The sequence below is a fragment of the Loxodonta africana genome, chromosome 12 (assembly GCF_030014295.1).
Source record: "Loxodonta africana isolate mLoxAfr1 chromosome 12, mLoxAfr1.hap2, whole genome shotgun sequence".
Taxonomy (NCBI): domain Eukaryota; kingdom Metazoa; phylum Chordata; class Mammalia; order Proboscidea; family Elephantidae; genus Loxodonta; species Loxodonta africana.
Genome location: NC_087353.1, coordinates 11185894 through 11210578, shown reverse-complemented (window position 1 = coordinate 11210578; position 24685 = coordinate 11185894).

The window sequence follows — 24685 nt, the reverse complement described above, 5'->3', positions numbered from 1 at the left end:
CCGCACAATTGAACACTTTTGCAAAGTCAATAAAACAGGTAAACATCTTTCTGGCATTTTCTGCTTCCTGCCAAGATCCATCTGCCATTATCAATGATATTCCTTGTTTCATGTCCTCTTCTGAATCCAACTTGAATTTCTGTGTTGATGTACTGCTGCAACCACTTTTGAATGACCTTCAGCAAAACTTTACTTGTTTGTGATATTAATGATATTGTCCAAAAATTTCCTCATTTTATTGGATCACCTTTCTTAGGAATGGGCATAAATATGGATCTCTTCCAGTTGGTTGGCTGGGTAGCTGTCTTCCAAATTTCTTGGCATGGACAAGTGAGCACCTCCACATTGCGTCTATTTGTTGAAACATCTCAGCTGGTATTCTGTCAGTCCCTGGAGATTAGTCTTTCACCGGTGCCTTCAGCAGAGCCTCGATTTCTTCCTTCAGTACCATTGGTTCTTGATTATATGCTAAGCTAATATGGTAAGTACTTAAACGCAAATACCTTGTTGCTTGTGTAAAAATAACTGTGTTGACTAAATAGGAAAGACGTAAATTCATTTCATTTAATACAAAATAAAGGTCCCATAGAAATTATGTGTGAACCACATGCTTATAAATGAAACCGTTTATTTGCTTTTCACTTGGAAATTGATCTTTCGTTGATGTGTCTGTCAGTTCTTTTACTTTAAGTTTCTCTTTCCCCTTGTGAAAGAGCTCCTGATTTATAAGTAAAATCTTAAATGCCTTAAAGCACATTTAGGAATTTTTGATCCATGCTACTGCAGAAGTCTGTGGACCCACTGCAACCATATGCGAATTTGTGGGGTGTGTATGCATGTGTGTGTACATGTGTATATGTGTACTTGCATTGTGTGATTATAAATACATTTTTTCTTGGAATATAATCCATAAAAAGGTGTTATCAAATTTTAAAATGTACCCAAAATGTTAGAAACACTAAACTGTGAAAGCTTTCAGGTCAATAAATTGTCTCTGATGGAAATATGTGTGTAATTTCAGACAGTTATGGTTTTGATCAAAAAAAAAAATTGAGAGATCTAATTTAGAGTGAAAGATAATTTAGAGGTAAATATGAAAACATTCTTGTAGGTACATTTTATGCCTTTGCAAAGCATCCCTAGAAGAGTTTCTAGGCTTGGGAAACTCAAAGCCTATCTCACCCATCCATGGCACATCTAGAGTCACAGGATCTTGGTAGACCTAAAAGTAGACCTTAACACTTTATATTCCAGTTGTTTATTTGATACATTGATTTTTATTACAATTTTATGTACTTCTATGCCCTTTTCCTCCTAAGGCTGTTCATTATAACTTTGGAAGGTTTTGATTGTTAGATTACTCTTTGTGAGCTACCTGCTGCTACCCTGTAACTATTTGCCCTGCTTCTTCACTCCAAGTTTATCCAGATACATATAATCCTCCTTCCTCATGATAGCCACCATGAGTCTACCCACTTCCAGACTGTTGCTCTCAGTTTCTTCCTCAGTGACATGCTTTCTGGTCTTCTCCCATTGATCTCTAACCAGAAAAAGACTGGTACCCTGAGACAGTCTCAACATTGCAGTGGAGTCCTGACTAGCCCAGAATAGAGAGAGGGAGTCATCACTTCCCATTTTCCTGTCACTATACTTTCTATTAAAAACTAATAGCTTATTTGGCACTCATATAATGCTGCAGGCTGATAGCCAATTTAAAAAAAAATTTTTTTCAGATGCTATCGTTAAGTGTTGTATACCTCGTGTGTTCTCCATATTTTCAGCATGGAGAACTTCTAAAAGGAACTGTCATGGGGAAAAGAGAAAACTCTTTATATATTGTTTATTTTTTAACAGTCTTCACCTAGAATCAAGTTGATATATATTTTGTGTTGAAATCACATTACTCTGCAAATGACATGATCATGTATCTAGAAATTCCAAAAGTTTCCAAAGATAAATTATTAGAATTGAAAAGTAAAGTTTGCAAGGTTACTATATACAAAATCATATATTCAAAAATCAATCAAATGTCTATATACCAACAGTAAAAAAATAAAATAAAATTGATAATAGCATCAAACCATATCAAACGCATAAAAATAAATAAAAGAAATGTACAAAAGACCCCTACACAGAAATCTATAAAGCATTATTGAGAGAAATTGAATAACTGAATATATGGAGAGATATACCACGTTCATAGCTTTAAAAAACCTCTTTGACATTAGTTTCAATTTTTCTGAAATTGAGCTGTAGATATAATACAATTCCAATTAAAATTTTTGCAGGTTTTTTGGGAGGAAATTGAAAAGTTGTTCCTAAAGTTATACAGAGATGCAGATGTCCAAGGTAATCTAGAAAAACAAGGATTTAACTGGAGGACTTAAACTATTATATATCTAGATCTGTTATAAAGCTATAGTAATTAAAACAGAATGATAGGAAAGATTTAGAAAAAAAAGTACAAAATAGAGTCCAGAATCAGGTTTACCCATTAAAGTTACCTGATTTATGAGAAGTGTGAAACTACAGTGTAGTGGGAAAATAATGGTCTTTTCAATTAATCATGCTGGGTCAACTGGATATCTATATAACCAAACCCAAACTAAACCCATTGCCATTGAGCTGATTCTGACTCTATATGGGAAAAAAAAATAATAATAATTTTAACCCTGCCACACAAAATAAATCTTATTCAGAGAAATAAACACTAGATGCACTGAAGATATAAACGTGAAAGAGAAAACAGTACTGCTTTTAGAGAAAAATAATAGATCATCTTTATGACTTGGGGTAAGCAAAAATTTCTTAAATAGGACATAAAACTATGAACAAAACATAGACACAACAGACTGTAATAAAACTAAGTACTTTTATTTATCAAATGACCATTTAAGAGAGTGAAAAAACAAGCTACTAAGAGAGGGAGAAGACATTTGCAATGCATCCGCCCAACAAAAGACTCTCATCCAGAATGTATAAAGAATTTGAACAAATCAACACAAAAGCAACAATAACAAAAACAAAAATGGGCAAGGAACTTATATAAACATCCACAAAAGCAAATAAAAATGTCTAATGGATATATTAAACGGTGTTCAACTTCATTAGTCATTAGTCATCAGGAGCATGTAAATTAAATTCACAATGTGATACTTCTATCAGAACAGCAAAAAGACTGCAATACTAACTGATATCTTGAATGTGCAACAGACAAAATGTCCATACATTTTTAGAGTGAGTTCAAGTTGATATAACTTTGGAAAACAGTTGGGTAGTTATACAAAAATATTCTTAGCATACTATTCATAATAGCTAAAAACTGGAAATTACCCAAATGTTCATCAATAGTAAGATGCTTGCTGGCGGAGCAGGGTGCCTCAGGGCACGTTGGTGGAGCTGGATTTGCTGCCCACAGAGTTAGCGCTGAGTGCCTTCTGGCTGAGGTTTACTGGTGGAGTGGTGTGCCTGGGGCTACTTATCAGCAGAGTTAAAAGATTTGAAACACTTGCTGGAGCAGGGTGGAGGCCGAGGGCCAGAGAGAGAGAGGTGTGCCTGTGGGAAGGGCTGAGAAGAGGCTGTCCTGATGGAGGAACAGTATCCTGAGCATTCCTCAACCTGAATTGTAACCTGTTACTTCCCTAATAAACCCTATAATCATAAGTATGGTTTGTGAGCTCTGTGTGGCTATCGCAATGAATTATCGAACCCAACAGAGAAGTAGAGAGTGCCGTGGGAGGGACGGTTGGTGTCAGAATTGGTAAAGATGGCGGAGAGAGGAGGAACATCTGACCTCTGCCTCATAAGAATCAGCCTTGGGCTGTTGATCTTGATTCTCCTTCCCTCTTGTGAAGTTAGAGAAGGTCAGACGCCGTCCCCTCATCGTCGTTACAGCAAAATGGTGAGAAAAAGAATCCAGACTCAGACTACATATTGTGCGGTTGTGTTAGATAAATTTCAAAAACGGTCAAGATAAATCAATGGTGTTATGAGCCAGGAGACTGATTACCCTAGGGGGCAGGGTAGTGACTGAGAAGGGACACGTGTGTGGCTTCTGGAATTCTGATTATACTATTTTTTCATCAGTGAACTGGTGAATACAAGTGTGTTTGCTTTGTGAAAACTCATCGTGTTATGTGTTATATACATAAGATTTTATACTTTTATTTACCTTCTAACTCAATAAAAAATCTACCAAATTATCTTTTCACATTTAAAAAAAAAAATGTGCTTTGAGGAACCTAATTATGCATCCAAACTTTCACCTTCCAAAAACGATTTTTTGTGACTTACTGGAGTTCAGAATTCCTGACTTTACATAACTTTGCTCTCATTCACTAGCTTAGCTCAGCAATCTTAATTCTGATTCTTAGAGTTCCTTCAATACAAAATTCACAATTTACAACAAATTTGTTTTTATATTCTTATTTTGGCATGACTTTTTCTGTGATAAGAGGTATTTTCAAGTGAAAGCTTTGATCAAGTGCCTCTCCCAGAGTGAAATCCATACCATGGACTATATTTATGTAAATTTGGTTGTACTTTGGTTCTTTTAGAACATTTGTCTGAATACCAATGAAAGAGAAAGCTCATCAATGCCATTTTGGAAAAGTAGAGCTAATTAAATGATGAGAAAATCAAAATGTTTCTAAATAGAAAACTTTTTGCCAATAGGTACAAATCTACTTTTGATTACATGACAAAGTACCAAACTTGCTGTTTCCACACTGCCTTTCTTCAGTCTCACAAGTAGGGTGCAGCTAAAGGAAGTATCACACCCTCCAACTCTTCCTTGGTAGTATGAGTTATGCCCTGAACAAGGGCAACTGGCCAAGGAGGCAAATGGAGCTTGAAATCCAGTCATCCCTCTCCTTGCAGAGCCATGTGCCCTGGGGTGGGGCTGCATCTATTCCAAGGAAGATGCGAGTTTTCTTACCAGTAGAAAGGTACGGTGAGGGCTAACCATATCTTACTACCTTTCTCCAAAGTCTTCCTTCTTCAATCCCTTGCCATTTTCTGTTAAATCAGTGATTCCAAGACATTTAGAAAAAATATAAATTCCTCTCCTCCAAATTTGTGTAAGGTTAGGTGGTTCTCATCTAGGATGACTTTATTATCTCTGAATATCTTCTCATGATCATGCATCGGGAAAAATGATGGCAAGTGTATAGATACAGTCAATTTTCTCATTCCATTATTTTGAAGACTGAAACAGTAAGTAACCATGTCCTTCTCCAAACCTTTTTTTTCTTTTTTCCTTGTTTTTTTTTCAATGATATTGACCTTTTAGCCTACTCTCCCCACCCCAACACATGTACACACATACATACACACTCATATCTTACCCTAAATAATTTTATAAGTATTTCTATTTCTGAGGTTTTTTTTGTGAAAGTTACACTTGAAATTTCTCATAGTCTAGTTTGCTGTTATGTTTTCTGTATATGAATTACTGAATTATCTCTGTTCTCCAGGCTTAGCTTTATATACAACTAACGTGGTGAAAGATAAATATAATAGCAAGCAGTGTAGCATTGAGGTGAAGCCACTGATAGCCTCTTGTTCTTGGAATGTATGTTGTTTTAATGCTGTGGTAATTATGTGAACTTGAAGCACTACTTGGGTTTGAGAATCGTTCCTTGAGTGTGTTCTGCAATAAATTATTTAATCGAGATGTGGAGGAACTAATTGGTTAATAACCATAATTGGGATTAAAGAGTAATTTTGATTTTTAAAAGATGCTTAAAAGGATAAATATTCAGTTGTCTCGTTTTGCTTTTAAAAAGAAATAAACCTCCTTAAATGACTCCACATAATGGAACACATATGTGGGTTAAATGCTACCCTCACTGTTCAGGTGACAAGCCATTGTCAAAGACTCTGCTGATGGCAAGCTACTGGAAACCAGCCACTTGCTTGTGCATTACGCTGAGAATATCGACTATTATTATTTACATTCTCTATTGCTCAGTAAATGTACATTGTGCAGAACAATAGATTAAATTGTACTGAACAAAGAACACAATTCCAGCCCCCAGGAGGGGACTTACATTTTAAGTGTTTAAGTGACACAATTCTAGACTTGCACAGAGTGGGAAGGTGTAGGGGGTTCTAAGAAAAATAAACTAAGGAGGGGCTTGGACTTTATTAAGGGGGGAAGAAAGCCCAGTATCTTGGTCTGAGGAAGGCAATGCATAATATAATAAAATAAAATAAAAAATAAAGTACTATTTGGCTTTAAGAGAAGGAAATTAGGCAATGGGAGGGAAAAAAATTCAGACCATACAAGTGGAAAAGCACAGAAATTTGTTTCACTGTAGTCCTTCTGAAGCCTGCCCAGACCCATGTAAGGCTTTTGATCTCTCTTTTTATGGAGCTATGTAGGGTTGTCTACGTAGGGCTTGTGCCATTTTCCCCATCAGTGATTTACAGGATTTTATAGCATTATTTAGCAATTGATTATCAGTCAGCTTTGTTTATATTTTGGCCGTAGGACCACAGTTTCTTCTTGTATATCCTGTAGTAGCCGTGGCAGTTCTTTGCACACAGTAAGTGCCCCGTAAGTCCTTACAGACTATCTGAGAACAGAAGTCACTTTCCCCCTCTTTGAACACAAAAGGGAATAAAATTGTACTCATAAGTTCAGGATACTTTCCCATCCTAATTCTTGTAATTATGGAAATAATAAATCCTATTCACCTGTAACGTCAAGTAGTTCCTCTTCACGACCAAAAGGACTGAGGCTTCCTTGTTCCTTTTTATGAACAAAATCTACTTCCCAACATACTACCTATTTCTTTCAAGAAAGTTCTAATCTGAAGGGGAGTCCAGGCTGACACAGAGATAGCAAATTTCCAGGCACAACTGACTATCAGGAAAGTAATATTTTGAGTATTATGCAGGAATAGTTTGAGTAGAAGATGGCCATATTGGCATATCAGGATAGTATGGATTTATTGTTAATCTGATACTAATAATACTTGGTCAACTACCCTCCTTATCCTTTATCTGTGTGTCATGGATTGAATTATGTTCCCCCCCAAAAAATCTGTGTATCCGCTTGGTTAGGCCATGATTCTCAGTATTCTATGCTGGTCCTCCATTTTGTGATTGTAATTTTATGTTAAAAGAGTTAGGATGGGATTGTAACACCCTTACCAGGTCACATCCCTGATCCAATGTAAAGGGCGTTGCCCTGGGGTGTGGCCTGAAAGGGAAGCAAGCAGAGAGCTTGGGAGCCTCATACCACCAAGACAGCAGCGCAGGGAGGAGAGCACTTCCTTTGAGCCTGAGGTTCCTGAACTGAGATGCTCCCAGGCCAAGGGAAGATGGATGACAAAGACCTTCCTCCAGAGCCAACAGAGAGAGAAAGGCTTCCTCTGGAGCTGACGCCCTGAATTTGGACTTCTAGCCTACTAGATTGTAAGAAAATAAATTTGTTTTTGTCAAAGTCATCCACTTGTGGTATTTCTGTTATAGCAGCACTAGATAACTAAGACACTGTGTCTGCCTCTCACTTGCCTGTTCTCCCTCAAAACTTTCTATACTTAAAAAAAACTCAAATATTTCTCTACTTAAGAAAATATCCTTACCTTCTTGCTTTTGGGAAAATACCTAAATTTCTTAACTTGGCAGAAAGTCCATAACTATTGGCTCTATCGACCACACTTTTTGAAGCCCACACAACACTGAGATTTACTCCATTCCTCAGATACACAAGCCCTTTCAATACTCTCTGACTCTATAAGCACTCTCTCTGTCTAGACATTTTCATTCTGCCAGCCAATAGGGCTCCTAATGAGTGTTAAATTTAGTAAATTCTACAGGAATTTACTAAAAGGGTGATACTAGACTTAATGGAAAGGATATTTAAACTGAATTCACTTCAAAAAATCAATATCATCCAACTTAATTGTCAGTAGATCTTATTTAATTTTTCTTATGAAGTATTATTATATCAAAGCATTAAAGAATATTGTTAATGATTATAATTTCATTACCCCAACAAAATTGATTTTATTTCTATGTTTCTTTCTATTCTTTATTGCACACATGTTTTTAGACAGATTTAACAATGATGCACATACAATTTTATGTTGTTTCCTTATCTCTACATTGCCAGTTTATTTACTGTCCCATGTTTTTCATAAGTGTGATATTAATGGCTATAATGTATCATAACGTTTCTCTTATGGATTGAATTGTGTCCCCCAAAAATGTGTGTCAACACTGCTAGGCCGTGATTCCCAGTATTGTGTGGTTGTCCTCCATTTTGTGATCTGATGTAATTACCTGTTGTCTTTGTGTGCCACTGAGTTGATTCATTGTAATTACCTAGGTGTTGTCATTCCTAACCTCTGTCATATGAATGAGGCAGGATTAGAGGAAGTTATGTCAGTGAGGAAGGACATAATCTACAAGATTAAGTTGTATCTTGAGTGGATCTCTTTTGAAATATAAAAGAGAGAAGTGAGCAGAGAGGGACCTACTACCACCAAGAAAGAACCAGGAGCCAAGTGAGTCCTTTGGACCCAGGCCCCCTGCAATGGGAAACTCCTAGACCCAGGGGAAGATAGATGACAAGAACCTTCCCCCAGAGCTGACACAGAGAGAAAGCCTTTCCCTGGAGCTGGCACCCGGAATTCAGACTTCCAGCCTCCTAAACTGTAAGAGAATAAACTTCTATTTGTTAAAGCCATCCACTGGGAGTGTTTCTGTTGTAGTATAATACATAACTAAGACAATTTCTTTACTATATATTTGTAATAATCATTGCTGGATAAAGTTATTGCCACCGAGTCGATTCTGACTCATAGAGATCCTATAGGACAGAGTAGAACTGCCCCATAAGGTTTCCAGGGAGCAGTTGGTGTATTCAAACTGCTGATGTTTTGGTGAGCAGCCGAACTCTTAACCACTATGCCACCAAGGCTCCTATTATTATTATTGCTGGATATGTAGGTTGTTTCTAAAGCTTTATTTATAAATATTGGTATGATGAACAACTTCAGGCATTGTAACATGTTGATTTATTTTCATTGTTTCCTTAAGATAAACATATAAGAAAATACTAGGTCAGATAATGAGAAGAATTAATGCCTGCTAATATAATTATTAAATGGCTATCTCAGTCCTGAAGACCTTGGTTGGCACATTCCAACATTCATAACAATTGCTCTGAAAGTTTGTTTAAAAATAGGGGTTCATCCATTCATCTGTTGATGAACATTTAGGTTGTTTCCACCTTTTGACAATTGTGAATGGCATAGATGTAATTCTGAATCTTTAATCATGACACTAAAAATCCATCTTATTATGTTTAAGAATATTGTAAATATATATATATATATTAAAAATTTCCCTTTATAAAATGTTGAATTGACTCGATGGCACTGGGTGGGTTTATGTAATATTAAGGATCAGGGACTATTTTTAATTTTATATCCTCAACCCCAGCATATTTATGAAGTTCAGTCAACAGATGAATGGATAAACACAATGTCGTGCATACGTACAATGGAATATTACTCAGCTGTAAAGAGACATGAATTCCTGACATATGCTACCACATGGGTGAAACTTGAAAACACACCGAGTAAAGTCAACCACAAAAGGATAAATATTGTAGGATCTCACTTGTATGAAATATCTAGAGTAAGCAAATGTATAGAGGCCAAAGTTCAGTGGTTATTCAGGGCAGGAAGAAGAGGAAGAGTGTCACTGTTTAGGAAGCACTCAGTTTCTGCAATGCGAATTTGGCAACAGGTATCGGTGAAGCTTACACACGATCAATGCACTTGATGTCACTGTGTAACGTGTTTTCGTTAGTTGCTGTTGAGGTTGGCCGTCAACTGGTGGCAATCCCATGCACAGCAGGATCAGGTTTCATTGGCTGATTTTTCAGAAGTCAATAGCCAGGCCTTTCTTGGAAGTTTGCTGAAATCTGTTCAACATCATAGCAACATTGCATGCTGGCGTGGTGGTTGGGTTTGAAGTTCATAGGCCAGGAGTCAAACCCAGGTCTTCCCATGGGGGGTGAGAATTTTACCACTGAACCACCACTGCCCCCACTGCACACACTGTATTAGAATGGCTAAAATTAAAAGGCTGACAATTCCTAGGTTAGGCAAAGGTGCGAACAACTGGCAGTCTTATGCATTGCTGGTGGGAAGGAAAAACAGCATAGCCACGTTGGAAAACAATTTGGCAGCTTTTTATAAGTTCGATAACCACTTACCTTATGTCTCAGCAATTTTACACCTAGGTGTTTATCAAAAAGGAATAAAAACATACAAAGATCAGTATGCAAATCTTCATAGCAGCTTTATCCATAATAGCCCCAAAGTAGAAACAAGTCAAATGTCCATCAACGTGTGAACATAGAAACAAAATGCGGCATAGCTAAACAATGAAATGCTATTCGGTAATAAAAATGCATGCATTACTGATACATGTAACTACATGAATGAATATCAAAAACATCTTGCTATGTGAAAAAAAGACAGGCACGAAATATTTCAAAGTCCAATTAAATGAAATTCTAGAAAAGTCAAAATGACAGCTGAGATTCAGCTGTAGATCTCGGGTCAGATAACCCCTCATTTATTTATGGTTTTTCCTGTTCATCTGCAGATATGTAAAGAATTCTTCTAGATGTAAAGTTTCCACTCTCTCCAGTTCCATTGCTGCTATGCTAATTTATATTTAGTTCTTCAAGTGTCTTTGGTCTCTTTGCAACGCAGAGGCTATTAGAGCTTCAATTATTTATTGATTTCTGACTATGGGTCAAGCACTAAGGATACAAAATAAATAAGCTAGTCTCTGTTCATATTTTATTGGGGGGGTATACAAGTAGTTAACCATTATAAAAGCATGTAATGATTGCACTAATAGAGTTATAAAATCAAGAAATTGCTCTGGAAGTATGGATGGTGGGAAGAAAAAGCTTCCCATGGAAAGCGACGTTTGGTCTGAGCTTTAAAGGACGAGTAAGAGTCATGGCGGAACATTCCAGGGGCATAGAAACAAAAGAACAGAGAGTATGGAAGCACGAAATGGCATGTTACGTTCACCTTTGTTATTCATATAAAAATGTCTGTGATTTATTCCTTCAGAGGTCAAATCATCCTTTAGTATATGAATCTATGTGATGTGGGTATACAGTGGTCATTTCTGAGACCCAGACAGCAAGTGTCATATGACTCCTACAACGTGCTAAGGGGATCCATCCAGCATTTGTAAATTAATCTGTACCTGCACTGATATTCGAATCATGTTACTCCTCAAAGTCTTTCTTCCGAAGCTTTCTTTGTGCAGCTGGGCATAAAGCCTATTAGAATGTTCATAGATGGTTAAAACCTGGACCAACAATGGTAGACTCTTGCCCTTTCACATGCTCTGGACACTTGAGAACTTTTGTTGTCCTAAAATGGAGGAAGCTGAAAGCTAAGCATTGTGCTACTTAACTGCATTGAATATTGACGTGAATATATGTATTCATTGTGATCTCTTAATAAGAGAGTAATTGTTGAACTGGCTTTTATATCCCTTAATTTCTCGACTTGCCAGAATTTTCCAGTTCATTTCATACAAGCAATTGAGACGATTGAGGCCCAGCCACCAGTATTTTTTTTTTTTTTTAGTACTGTGACTCTTTGAACACCAGATCAATCTGTCTTTCCTGACTTCATCGTGGTTACCCTTGCACAAGAGATGAAGGCAATTTGGGAGCTGCAGCTGTCAACCTATTGTTTGAACTCGTGGCCCACGTGGCTTTTTTTAGGAATGTATAGAAGACGGGTCTTCTATTACAACTAGCAGTGTAGCTTCTACCTTGACATCTGGCTGAATTCCTGCTCAATTTAAAGCAGCTACAGTTATTCCCCTGTCCTAACGACTTATTACCTGACAGTCTATCTGAACTATCGACTCATTTCCAACCTGCCAGTTCTCTCAAAAGTTATGGAAATGGTCTTCAAACTGCAGCTTCAGCATCTCCTCCCCCAGACGTTGTCTGTGCATCAATAGATACTATCATTGGCAAAGGAGAGAGGCCAATTGAGGATGCTGTATAGTCCCAGGTGCTGGGGCTGGAGAAAGGATGCTGCTGTCACTGGTAGACTTGAAAGCATCATAGCCTCAGTGGGCTAAGGTTCAGAGCATTTGTCATTGGCCACCATTAGTGCTCTTTGGCACTGGATTAGAAAGTACAGGGAGAATTGGCCTCAGAATATTTTTTTAGGTGCCACGGTATTCTGTCTTCCTTCTTACCCCTGTTTCCTGAGAACCACTAAATTCACATTTTTTAAAGAGGTTGTCAGTGCTTTCAAATTCTTTACTATATTGTTACTTCATTTGGGAATAGAGGAACTTCTGCTTAACTCAGAGAATATCGGGCTCAGGATTTATAGTCAGCTCAATCAAACCAATGACAGTTGTTACGTGAATTTATTAAGCTTCCACTTAGCCTGATCTGTTACAGAACAGTCAGAGCAGGCAGGGGAGAGATGAGAGCCAAAGGTAGAAAACTCATCAGCATTTGCCTCTTACTGGGTAAGCACTGGCAAGTCACTAACATCTCTCTTCCTTAGGAGAAAAACGCCTAAAAATACTGTTTGTTCATCCTCACACATCTGCCTCTTCAATTAAAGAAGACAATGTAAGTGAAAGTGTTTTGAATATTACAAAATAAATGAGCTAAATATATCTTGTAATAATAATTGATATTGTATTATTAAAGGCTTGTTTTTGCCCTTATGGAGTTAACTACCTAGTTTAAGAAGAAAGAGTAAACACAACATGAATAATTTGAATACAGTTGAATTCTCTCTGTATATTACGACTACCAGTATAGGAGGGATTCAGCAAAGGGAAGCATAAAAACTCAATGTCATTATTGAACTTCTGTTTAACTTTTACTTGTAAATTTTTGCCCTTAGACTGCTATTTAGTGCAAAAAAAAAAAAAATAGTTAAAAAGAAAACCAAAAATTAATTACAGAAATTTTCATCTTTGGTATATAGCTTTTATTATGCTATCTTTGTTTCTGGACTTAAATTAAAATCACAACGTTAATCAGAAAGGCTTCACTCCTTTAATATATTGGCTTCATTAACATATTATGATCAGCAGTGGGTCTGTACAGAACCATGACAAAGTAGCTTCTGAATATTATATATGAAATTTACATTCTACTTACCTGCCCTGCTTGCTCTACCATCAATTTCTCCCTCTGGGAGTGGCAATTTTAACATGGCAGAGTGCTTAAGAGCATGGCTGTGAACCAAAAGGTTGGTAGTTCAAATCCACCAGCCACTCCTTGGAAACCCTACGGGGCAGTTCTACTCTGTCCTATAGGGTCACCATGAGTCGGATTCGACTCCACAGCAACGGGTTTGTTTTTTTAATATATATTATCATTTATCATACTGTATATTACTTATCTTTATACAGGTCTGGAAACCCTGGCAGCGCAGTGGTTAAATGCTACAGCTGTTAACCAAAGGGTCGGCAGTTCGAATCCACCAGGCGTTCCTTGGAAACTCTATGGGGCAGTTCTATTATGTCCAATAGGATTGCTATGAGTCAGAATTCACTCGACGGCAATGGATTTGGATTTTGTTTTTTTATACAGGTCTACCTACCCAACTATAATCTGTATAATTTATAGTGAAGAAAACTGTATTTTTTAGAAAAATCTTGTATGCTTAAGCCTAATGCTTCTTTGAACATAATAGGAACTTAAATGCAGGAGGAAAAAAGATGGAGGAAGAAATGGATTGTAGGAAATAAATAACTTGACAAAGATACGAGAAAATTATTGTCCTAGTTATCTAGTGCTGCTATGACAGAAATACCGCAAATGGTTGGCTTTAGCAAATAAATTTATTTTCCCACAGTTTAGGAGGCTTGAATTCATATTTCAGGGTGCTGGCTCTAGGGGAAGACTTTCTCTCTCTGCCAGCTATGGAGAAAGGTCTTTGTCTCTTTGATCTTCTGCTCTTGGGCAATCTTCATGTGGCTTGGCATCTCTCTTCCCCCATTTCTGCTTGCTTCTTTGTCATAATCTACTTTTTTTTATATTTTGTAAGAGATTGACACAAAAAAAGACCCTATACTAATCTTGCTTCATTAATGTAACAAAGACAGCCCATTCCCAAATGGGATTATAACCTCAGGCATAGAGGTTAGGATTTACAACACATATTTTTGGGGAACACTGTTCAATCCGTAACACTTATGAAACATCGAACAAGCAATAAAATAGAAAATGATGAAAGAGACTCAGACTATAAGAGATTGACAACTAGTAGGACTATGTAGTGGGAGACCATCATGAATTTCAAATTGTCTAAATATCCTTAATAAACAGAAATAATGTTTAATTTTCCATTTTGAAGCAATTTTAGGCTGGAAATAATGCTACAAAATTAGTACAAGGTAGAAGTTAGACCCCCCACGTGTCTGTTGGTTTGTCCTACTGTGGGTGCTTGTGTATTGCTGTGATGCTAGAAGCTACACCACTGGTATTCAGAAACCAGCAGGGTCACCCATGGAAGAAAGGTTTCAGCTGAGCTTCCAGACTAAGACAGACTAGGAAGAAGAACCCGGCAGTCTACTTCTGAAAAGCATTAGCCAGTGAAAAACTTATGAATAGCAGCAGAACATTGTTTGATATAGTGGTGGAAGATAAGCCCCCCAGGTTGGAAGTCATTCAAAAGATGACTGGGGAAGAGTGCCTCCTCAAACTGGAGTTGACCTTAATGATGTGGATGGAGTAAAGCTTTCAGGACCTTCATTTGCTGCTGTGGCATGACTCAAAATGAGAAGAGAGAGCTGCAAACATCCATTAATAATCAGAACCTGGAATGTACGAAGTATGAATCTAGGAAAATTGGAAACCATCAAAAATGAAATGGAACGCATAAACATCGATATCCTAGGCATTAGTGAGCTGAAATGGACTGGTATTGGCCATTCTGAATTGGACAATCATATAGCCTACTATGCTGGGAATGACAACTCGAAGAGGAATGATGTTGCATTCATCGTCGAAAAGAATGTTACAAGATCTATCCTGAAGTACAATGCTGTCAGTGATAGGAAAATATCCATATGCCTACAAGAAAGAGCAGTTAATATGACTATTATTCAAATTTGCGCACCAACCAGTAGGGACTAAGATGAAGGAACAGAAGTATTTATCAGCTGCTGCAGTCTGAAATTGATCGAACACGCAGCCAAGATGCATGGATAATTACTGGCAATTGAAACGCAAAAGCTGGAAACAAAGAAGAAGGATCAGTAGTTGGAAAACATGGCCTTGGTGATAGAAACAATCCTGGAGATCGAATGATAGAATTTTGCAAGACCAAAGGCTTCTTCATTGCCAATACCTTCTTTCACCAACATAAACGGTGACTATACACATGGATCTTGCCAGATGGAACACGCAAAAATCAAATTGAGTAAAACTGTGGAAATAGAGGATGGAAAAGCTCAATATCATCAGTCAGAACAAGGCCAGGGGCCAACTGTGGAAAAGACCATCAATTGCTCACATGCAAGTTCAAGCTGAAACTGAAGAAAATCAGAGCAAGTCCACAAGAGCCAAAATATGACCTTGAGAGTATCCCACCTGAATTTAGAGACCATCTCAAGAATAGATTTGATGCATTGAACACTAGTGACCAAAGACCAGACGAGTTGTGGAATGACATCAAGGACATCACCATGAAGAAAGCAAGAGGTCACTAAAAAGACAGGAAAGAAAGAAAAGATCAAGATGGATGTCAGAGCAGACTCTGAAACTTGCTCTTGAGTGTTGAGCAGCTAAAGCAAAACGACGAATTGATGAAGTAAAAGAACTGAACAGAAGATTTCAAGGGACCTCTCGAGAAGACAAAGTAAAGTATTATAATGACATGTGCAAAGAGCTGGAGATGGAAAACCAAAAAGGAAGAACACACTCGGCATTTCTCAAGCTGAAAGAATTGAAGAAAAAATTCAAGCCTCGAGTTGCAGTAGTGAAGGATTCCATGAGGAAAATATTAAACGACGCAGGAAGCATCAAAAGAAGATGGAAGGAATACACAGAATCATTATACCAAAAAGAATTAGCTGATATTCAACCATTTCAAGAGGTGGCATATGATCAGGAACCAATGGTACTGAAGGAAGAAGTCCAAGCTGCTCTGAAGGCATTGGCGAAAAACAAGGCTCCAGGAATTTATGGAATATCAATTGAAATGTTTCAACAAACAGATGCAGCGCTGGAGGTGCTCACTTATCTATGCCAAGAAATATGGAAGACTGCTTCCTGGCCAACTGACTGGAAGAGATCCATATTTACGCCTATTCCCAAGAAAGGTGATCCAACTGAATGTGGAAATTATAAAACAATATCATTAATATCACACGCAAGCAAAATTCTGCTGAAAATCATTCAAAAATGGCTGCAGCAGTATATTGACAGGGAACTGCCAGAAATTCAGGCTGGCTTCAAAAGAGGACGTGGAACCAGGGATATCATTGCTGACGTCAGATGGATCCTGGCTGAAAGCAGAGAATACCAGAAGAATGTTTACCTGTGTTTTATTGACTATGCAAAGGCATTCGACTGTGTGGATCATAACAAACTATGGATAACACTGCGAAGAATGGGAATTTCAGAACACTTAATTGTGCTCATGAGGAACCTTTACATAGATCAAGACTGAACAAGGGGATACTGATTGGTTTAAATTCAGGAAAGGTTTGAGTCAGGGTTGTATTCTTTCACCATACCTATTCAATCTGTATGCTGAGCAGATAATATGAGAAGCTGGACTATATGAAGAAGAATGGGGCATCAGGATTGGAGGAAGACTCATTAACAACCTGCATTATGCAGATGACACAACCTTGCTTGCTGAAAGGGAAGAGGACTTGAAGCACTTACTAATAAAGATCAAAGACCACAGCCTTCAGTATGGATTGCACCTCAACATAAAGAAAACAAAAATCCTCACAACTGGGCCAATGAGCAGCATCATGATAAACAGAGAAAAGATTGAAGTTGTTAAGGATTTCATTTTATTTGGATCCACAATCAATAGCCATGGAAACAGCAGTGAAGAAATCAAAAGATGCATTACATTGGGCAAATCTGCTGCAAAGGACCTCTTCAAAGCTTTGAAGAGCAAAGATGTCACCCTGAAGACTAAGGTGTGCCTGACCCAAGCCATCGTATTTTCAATCACATCATATGCATGTGAAAGCTGGACAATGAATAAGGAACACCAAAGAAGAGTTGATGATTTTGAACTGTGGCATTGGCAAAGAATATCGAATATACCATGGACTGCCAAAATAACGAACAAATCTGTCTTGGAAGAAGTGCGGCCAGGAGGCTCCTTAGAGGCAAGGATGGAGAGACTGCGTCTTACATACTTTGGACATGTTGTCAGGAGGGATCAGTCCGTGGAGAAGGACATCATGCTTGGCAGAGCACAGGGTCAGCAAAAAAGAGGAAGATCCTCAACGATGTGGACTGACACAGTGGCTGCAACAATGACCTCAAGCATAACAAAGATTGTAAGGATGGTGCAGGACCAGGCAGTGTTTTGTTCTGTTGTGCATAGGGTCGCTATGAGTTGGAACCGACTCAATGGCACCTAACAACAACAACAAGAAATTAAACTAATACATCCTAGATTTCAGAAATAATGTCCTTGGACTTGTAAAAATGTGAACATAATTCATCAAATTTTAAGTTTATTTTAATCATTTCTGAAATGAAACTCAAAACTGTGATCAGCTTATCCTTACTGTCCAACCAAAAACCAAACCCATTGCCTTCAAGTTGATTCCAACTTATAGCGACTTTATGGGACATGGTAGAACTGCTCCATAGGGCTTCCAAGTAGCATCTGGTGGATTCAAACTGCCGACCCTTTGGTTAGCAGCCATAGCACTTAACCACTACACCACCAGGGTTTCCTTACTGCCCAGTAATGAGTATTTTACAGTCAAGGAAACAATCAAAATTTTGTATTAGATATTTCTTTATGCTAAAACAATTACGGTCAATATTCAGGTTAATATTATGGTCATAAAGATAAATTGAAATAAATAAATAATATGTAAATTGTTGCAAAATCATAATGTCCACTACAACCTTGGTCACTACGTTCACAGTTATCCTCTTTCTATTAGCTTCATGTGTTCCTTACAAGCCACAGCTCAAATATCTCCTTCTCTTTTTTATATTCCTCAAATGGGCAAGGTATTTCAATCTATGCAAAAGTTTTATGAAAGCCAGATTTTCAATTATTTCTAAGAAAAAAATTCCTTGGATATTCTACAAATATCTTAAACTTATATAAACCAAACACATCAATTTTTTTAATCCCCTTCTCCTTGTGTTTCCTACAGTAATCCATTCATTCAGTAAACTTTTAAGTACATACTAGGCATCAGAGATATAGTATTGGTTGAGATGGACACACTCCCTTTTTCCATGCAGCTTACATTCTAATGTAAGAGAATTAAATAACAAATTACACTTTCAATTATTTAGTTTCCTTCATGGGTATCCTACAAAAGAGGAATAAAAGATGCTGTGAGAGTGTTTTGACAGGAAATTTACCTGGTCTTTCGGAAATGTGAAAGCTTCGTAAGTTATGTTTGAGTTGAGTGTGGAAGGATTAACTAAGAGGACAGAGTAGTTTGGCCCATTGGATGTGGGAGCGAGTGGAGTGAGGAAGCTCTGGGAACAAACTCTCTGAAAACTGTTTCCAAGATCTCAAAGGCTAGGTCTTTGTAGCCTGCTGGGTCAGCCTGTTGACAAGTAAGCCATGTCTTGCAGCAGCCTCTCGGGAAGCCAGAGAGTGGGCACTCTGTCCTCCCCTGGGATGCCTGTAAGCAGAGTTGCCCCTCACATCTTAGGGTCTGAGGACCCATACGCAGCGTGGTTTGGTTTTCTAACTATCCTCAAGGTTGCCTTGCCTTTGCCCTGTTCCACCTCTCCCTGCCCCTATTAAGTGAGTACCACTGGGGGCAGGTCCCCTTTGTCCCCTTGTAATCTTGGTGATAAATTTGTATCCATCTTGTCCAGGATCTTCTCTGGCAATGGTTAAGTGGATCTTCCATAATCTGGGTTCTCACATTGAACTCTCTTCTCTTACTGGAAAGGTAACTGGTCTCATTAAAAACAATTGCCTTTTCTACAACCCTTTATAGTTGCGAACACTTTCACACGCGTTATACTATTTAAGGTGTCCCTGGGTGATGCAGAAACTCTGGTGGCATAGTGATTAAGTGCTACGGCTGCTAAGCAAAGGGTCGGCAGTTTGAATCCACCAGGCGCTCCTTGGAAACTCTATAAGGCAGTTCTAATCTGTCCTATAGGGTCGCTATGAGGTGGAATCGACTCGATGGCACTGGGTTTGGTTTTTTTTCGTTCTGGGTGGTGCAAGCAGTTAAGTGTTAGACTACCACCTGAAAAATTGGCGGTTCAAACACACCCAGGGTTGAAAGACAGTCATGCCAATTGGCTTATAAAAGATAACAGCCTTGAGACTACTACAGTGCAGTTTTACTCTGCACACATGGAGTTGCCATGAGTTGGAAATGACTCGACAGCAACCAACAACAGCATTTTACTTGGTTCTTACAATAAAGCTTTGAGAAAATATGGTTCACCATCCTCATCTTACATTGAGGAAACTGTGCTTTAGGCATGTTAAATGACTTGCTCTAGGTCATGTAGCAAGTGAATTCCAGAGTTAAATTTAAATTTTATGCTTTTTTCAGTATAACAGGTTGCTAAGACAACTGATACGCTAATGGCTTACTTGTTGTACTTTGTCAGCAATGCTTGCATTTTTAAAGGACATGATCAGAGAAGGTGGCATATCTCTAATTGTGATGCTCTGTTTATTGCCAGGACAGGGGCTCTAGAACACAGTGATTCAGGGAGCAGTCACTTACTCTAGGTCCTAGAGTCCTAAGATCTAGGACATGGTTAGTTATGATAAAAATATGATCCATGATCACAAACTATGCTATACTAGGTGGTCAGACCATAATCAGGGCCTTATTAACACTACTCTCACTCAATTAAATAATCTTTGCAAAGTTGACAAGATACAGGTTTTTGTCTTTGGTTTCCCCTGGATAGGCTGACCTTACACCAAAATATTGACAATAAGTATAGTTTCTCTCTCTAAGATTGTCATGGATCTCAGACCAAAAGACAGAATTTCGGAGTCAGAGACATTTTATATAAAGCAAAAAAAGTGGGACAGATTTTTAGGTGACTGACTGGTATAGCGTTAGTGTTAGCAAAAGCATAAATTTTGTTCAGATGCACTTGCCAATGACTGTAAACCTTAATCTCATTAATCTCATGTGGTACAGGCTCTCTGAGCAGAGTATAGCAAACAAAAATAATTATTCAGGAATTCCAATATTTTGTGTTCTCTCAAGAAAAAATCTGAAAAGGATCGAGTATATAATCCTTAAAACCTGTTGCCATCGAGTGGAATTCCAACTCATAGCAACCCTATAGGACAAGGTAGAGCTGCCCCATAGTTTCTAAGGAGCACCTGGTGGGTTTGAACTGCCAACTTTTTGGTGAGTAGCCAAGCTCTGCATCACTGTGCCACCAGGATTTCCTCATACTCCTTAGCACTTTTTATAAACCCCTTTACTTCCCTCCCTAATCCTCTCACATTGCACAGCACTTTATACCAGCTCACATGGCACGGGTTTTTCTCTAAAAATTTTTTTTTTTTTTTTTACTAAGATTAACCTAGCACCTCTCACTAAGTCCTTTTTTCTTCCATCTCATGGCTCTCAAATATTGTCTTTACCTTCCAGTTTCCCAATTTTGCATAAAAAAAAAGAAAGAAAAAATAAAATAAGGCATTTCTCTACCCATGGTGTTTTTATGCATGTGAACGAGGTTGGAGAGACATTTTCTGTATCAGGTAGAGGGTAGGTATGTTATGTTATGAATTTATGTTAAGAATTTGATACTCAGTGTCTTTTATGTTTTTTGTCTACATCCTACCAATCCTCCAAAGCCCACTTCAAGTACCAAACTCTCTATCTTCAAGTCAGGCATCAGCTACTTCACTTGTACTTTTAACTACATTTTTCCATCATGGTTAGTAATATTCAGCCTTTCCCTTTCAACTCAATCATTCCCATGGACTATTAGATATTACTCAGACTTTTTCTCCATTAAAACAAAACAAAACAAAAAAAACTTTGTTTAATCCCACAGTATCTTCAGCTCCTATCCTGGCTCCCCTAAACGAATAGCCAAATTTTCTAAATCCCTTTTTTTTTTTTAAATCACATGCTCCATTTTATCGTTTTTGCTTTACCTTTTAACTCACCATGAGTGAGCCTTTCTACTCATAATGCAACTGAAACACTTCATTGGGAAGTGAGCAATGGCCTTTATGTTTGCTTAATCCACTGAGAGTTTTTCAGTTTTTGTCTTACTTTACCTCTCACCTGCTGTACTGTTTTTAAGGCATCATCCTCCCTTGGGTTTCATAACCCAACACTGAACCACTATTTCCTCTACTTCTCTGACTATTTCTTCCCTGCCTTCTTCTCAAGCCTCTTTTTTAAACAGACGTTAATGCCAGCTTTCTGCCAGGTTCAGTCAGACAGAGACCTAAAATGTATCACCCATAACTGCTTTGGATATCAGACATATATACCCAAATGCCTACTTGGCATTTCCACTTAAACATCGCAACTCATCATGCCTAATTGGAACTTATAATTTTTTTTCCACCACTATCATCACTCTTTTTTACTGTTACTTATCTCATTGAATGGCACCATCAGCCAGTTTGCTACACAAGCCAGAAGTCAATACTCTTTCTTAAAAGTGATTTATTACTTAACTACAAAAATACAAGCAACCTAATAAAAAATGGGCAAAGGACTGGAACAGAAAAAGGATATCCAAATTACCAACAAGCTCATAAGAAGATACTCAGCGTCATTAACCATTAAAAAATGAAACTCGTTGCCGTCGAGTCGATTCCAACTCATAGCAATCCAATAGGACAGAGTAGAACTGCCCCACAGGGTTTCCAAGGAGCAGCTGGTAGATTCAAGTTGCCAATCTTTTGATTAACAGTTGTAGCTCTTAACCACTGTGCCAAGAGATGCAAATCAAAACCACAATGAGATACCATCTCACCCCCATTAAAATTCCGTAAAAGGAAAACAGCAGATGTTGATGAGCTTGTAGAAAAACTGGAACCCTCATCCAAGGGGAGTATAAAACGGTACCCTCTGTAGAAAACAATCTGGCAGTTCCTCAAAAAGTTGAACATAGAACTTTCATGTGACTCAGCAATCCTGATTCTAGGTATATATCCAGAAGTGAGAGCAAGAATGGATACAGAAACCTGTACACCAATGTTCAGTGCAGTACCTATCAGAGTAGCCAAAAGCTGGAAATAACCAAAATGTCCATCTACAGGTGAATAGATAAACAAAATGTGGTATATAAACCCAACAAACCCACTGTGGTTGAGTTGTTTCCAGCTCATAGTGACCCTATAGGACAGAGTAGAACTGCCCCATAGGGTTTCCAAGGCTGTAAATCCTTATGGAAGCAGACTACCTCATCTTTCTCCCATGGAGCAGCTGGTGAGTTCAGACTGCTAACCTTTTGCTTAACAGTGTAGTGCATTAACCACTGCGCCACCAGGGCTCCTACATGTTATATACTCAGTTATAAAGAGATACAAGGCCTTAATGCATGCCACTACATGGATGAACCTTGAAAACACTACACTGAGCAAAATAAGTCAATCCCAAAAGGCCAAATACTATTATGATCTCACTTATATGAAATAAGCAAATACATAGAAACCAAAGATTATTAGTGGTTACCAGGGGTTGTAGGGAGAGAAACACTTAGAGGGACTTAAGTTTATGTTAATGGTGGTGGAATGATTTGCAAAAGGATAGCGAGAATGAGCGCGCAACTTGGAGAAGGAACTTGAAGAATGTAATCAATGTCACTGAATTGTACATGTAGAAGTTATTGAGATAATGTATGTTGTTTTGTTGTGTGTAATTTCAATACAATAAAAATTATTTTTTATTTTAATCAACTTTATTGAGTTATCGTTTCCATAAAAAAAATCCATATATTTTTAGTGTGCAGTTTAATGAGTTATGACAGTGTGTACGCCCATTAAGCCACCACTCAGGCAAGATATAGAACATTTACGTCACTCCAGAAAAGTTCCTAGAAAACTTTGTCATGAGTCCTTCTGCCCCAGGCAACTACTTATCAGATCTCTCTCTCTCTCTCTATTTTGCCTATTCGAGAATCTCACAGAAATGGAATCACATAATGCAGTTTTTTATTTATAGCAATTTTTACACAAAATTTACCTGAAATTCATCTACATTGGGTTTTTTTTTTATTTGTTTCTTTTCTTTTCTTTTGTTTTATGCTGAGTAGTACTCCACTAAATGAGAATACGATTTTTTCATTCATTCATCTGTTACTGGACATTTTGATTGTCTCCAGTTTTTGTTTTTATTTTTTCTCTTTTAAATAAAGCTTCTATGAACATTTATGCACAAGACCTTGTGTGGACACATATTTTCACTCCTCTTGAGTAAATGCTTATATTTACCCAAGAGGCAAATGGCTGGGTCATATGGTAAGTCTGTGTTTACCTTTATGTATAACAACCAGCTATTTTTCCAAATTGGTTGAACAATTTTACATTCCCATCAGCAATGTGTAAGAATTATAGTTGTTCCACATACTTACCAACACTTGCTATTAGCAGATATATATTTTTTTCATTTTAGCCATTGTGTAATGGTACATAGTGATATTTCATTAAGGTTTAATTTGTGTTTGTCATATCACCAATGTTGCTAAGCATTTTTTCATATACTTATTTATATATATTCTTTTGTAAGGTGACAGTTGTCCTGAGATGGTTGGAATCTAGTCGTCATTTGGAACATCTCATTTTTTTCACACACCATTTCTCCAGTAACAGAGAATCCTGACTATGTTACCCAGTAAATATCTTTCAAGTCTTCTCTGTGCTCTCCTTGTCCACTGCCACTTCCTTAGATCATCAGGCTAATATTATCTCTACTCTGGAATATTTCAATATCTTTGCAACTAGTGTCTTTGTATTTCCTTTTCTGCCTTTCAGTACATTCTCAAGTGTACAGTATAACCCATAACCCATTGCCATCGAGTCAATTCCAATTCATAGTGACCTTTTAGGACAGAGTAGAACTGCCCTATAGGGTTTCCAAGGAGTGGCTGGTGGATTCAAACTGCTGACCTTTTGGTTAGCAGCCAAGCTCTTCACCACTGTGCCACCAGAGCTCCATACAATATAGATGTTCTATTTCAAACTCTTCAAGCACGTTTCTTTGTTTCCCCTAGGAATCAGCCTCACCTGGCACCATGTGACACCATTTTTGTAAGCCAGTCATGCTGGTCTTTTAGTACTTTAGATGTGCCACCCTCTGTTCAGTCATCAAGCTTTTACATACTCTCTTCCCTCTGTCTGCTTTTCTTCTCTCTCAAACCCCTTGCTTGCTTGGCTCCTTCTCAGCCTTCAAATATGACTACGTATCATTATTATTTACTCAGAAAATTCTTCCCTGAGCTCCCTGAACA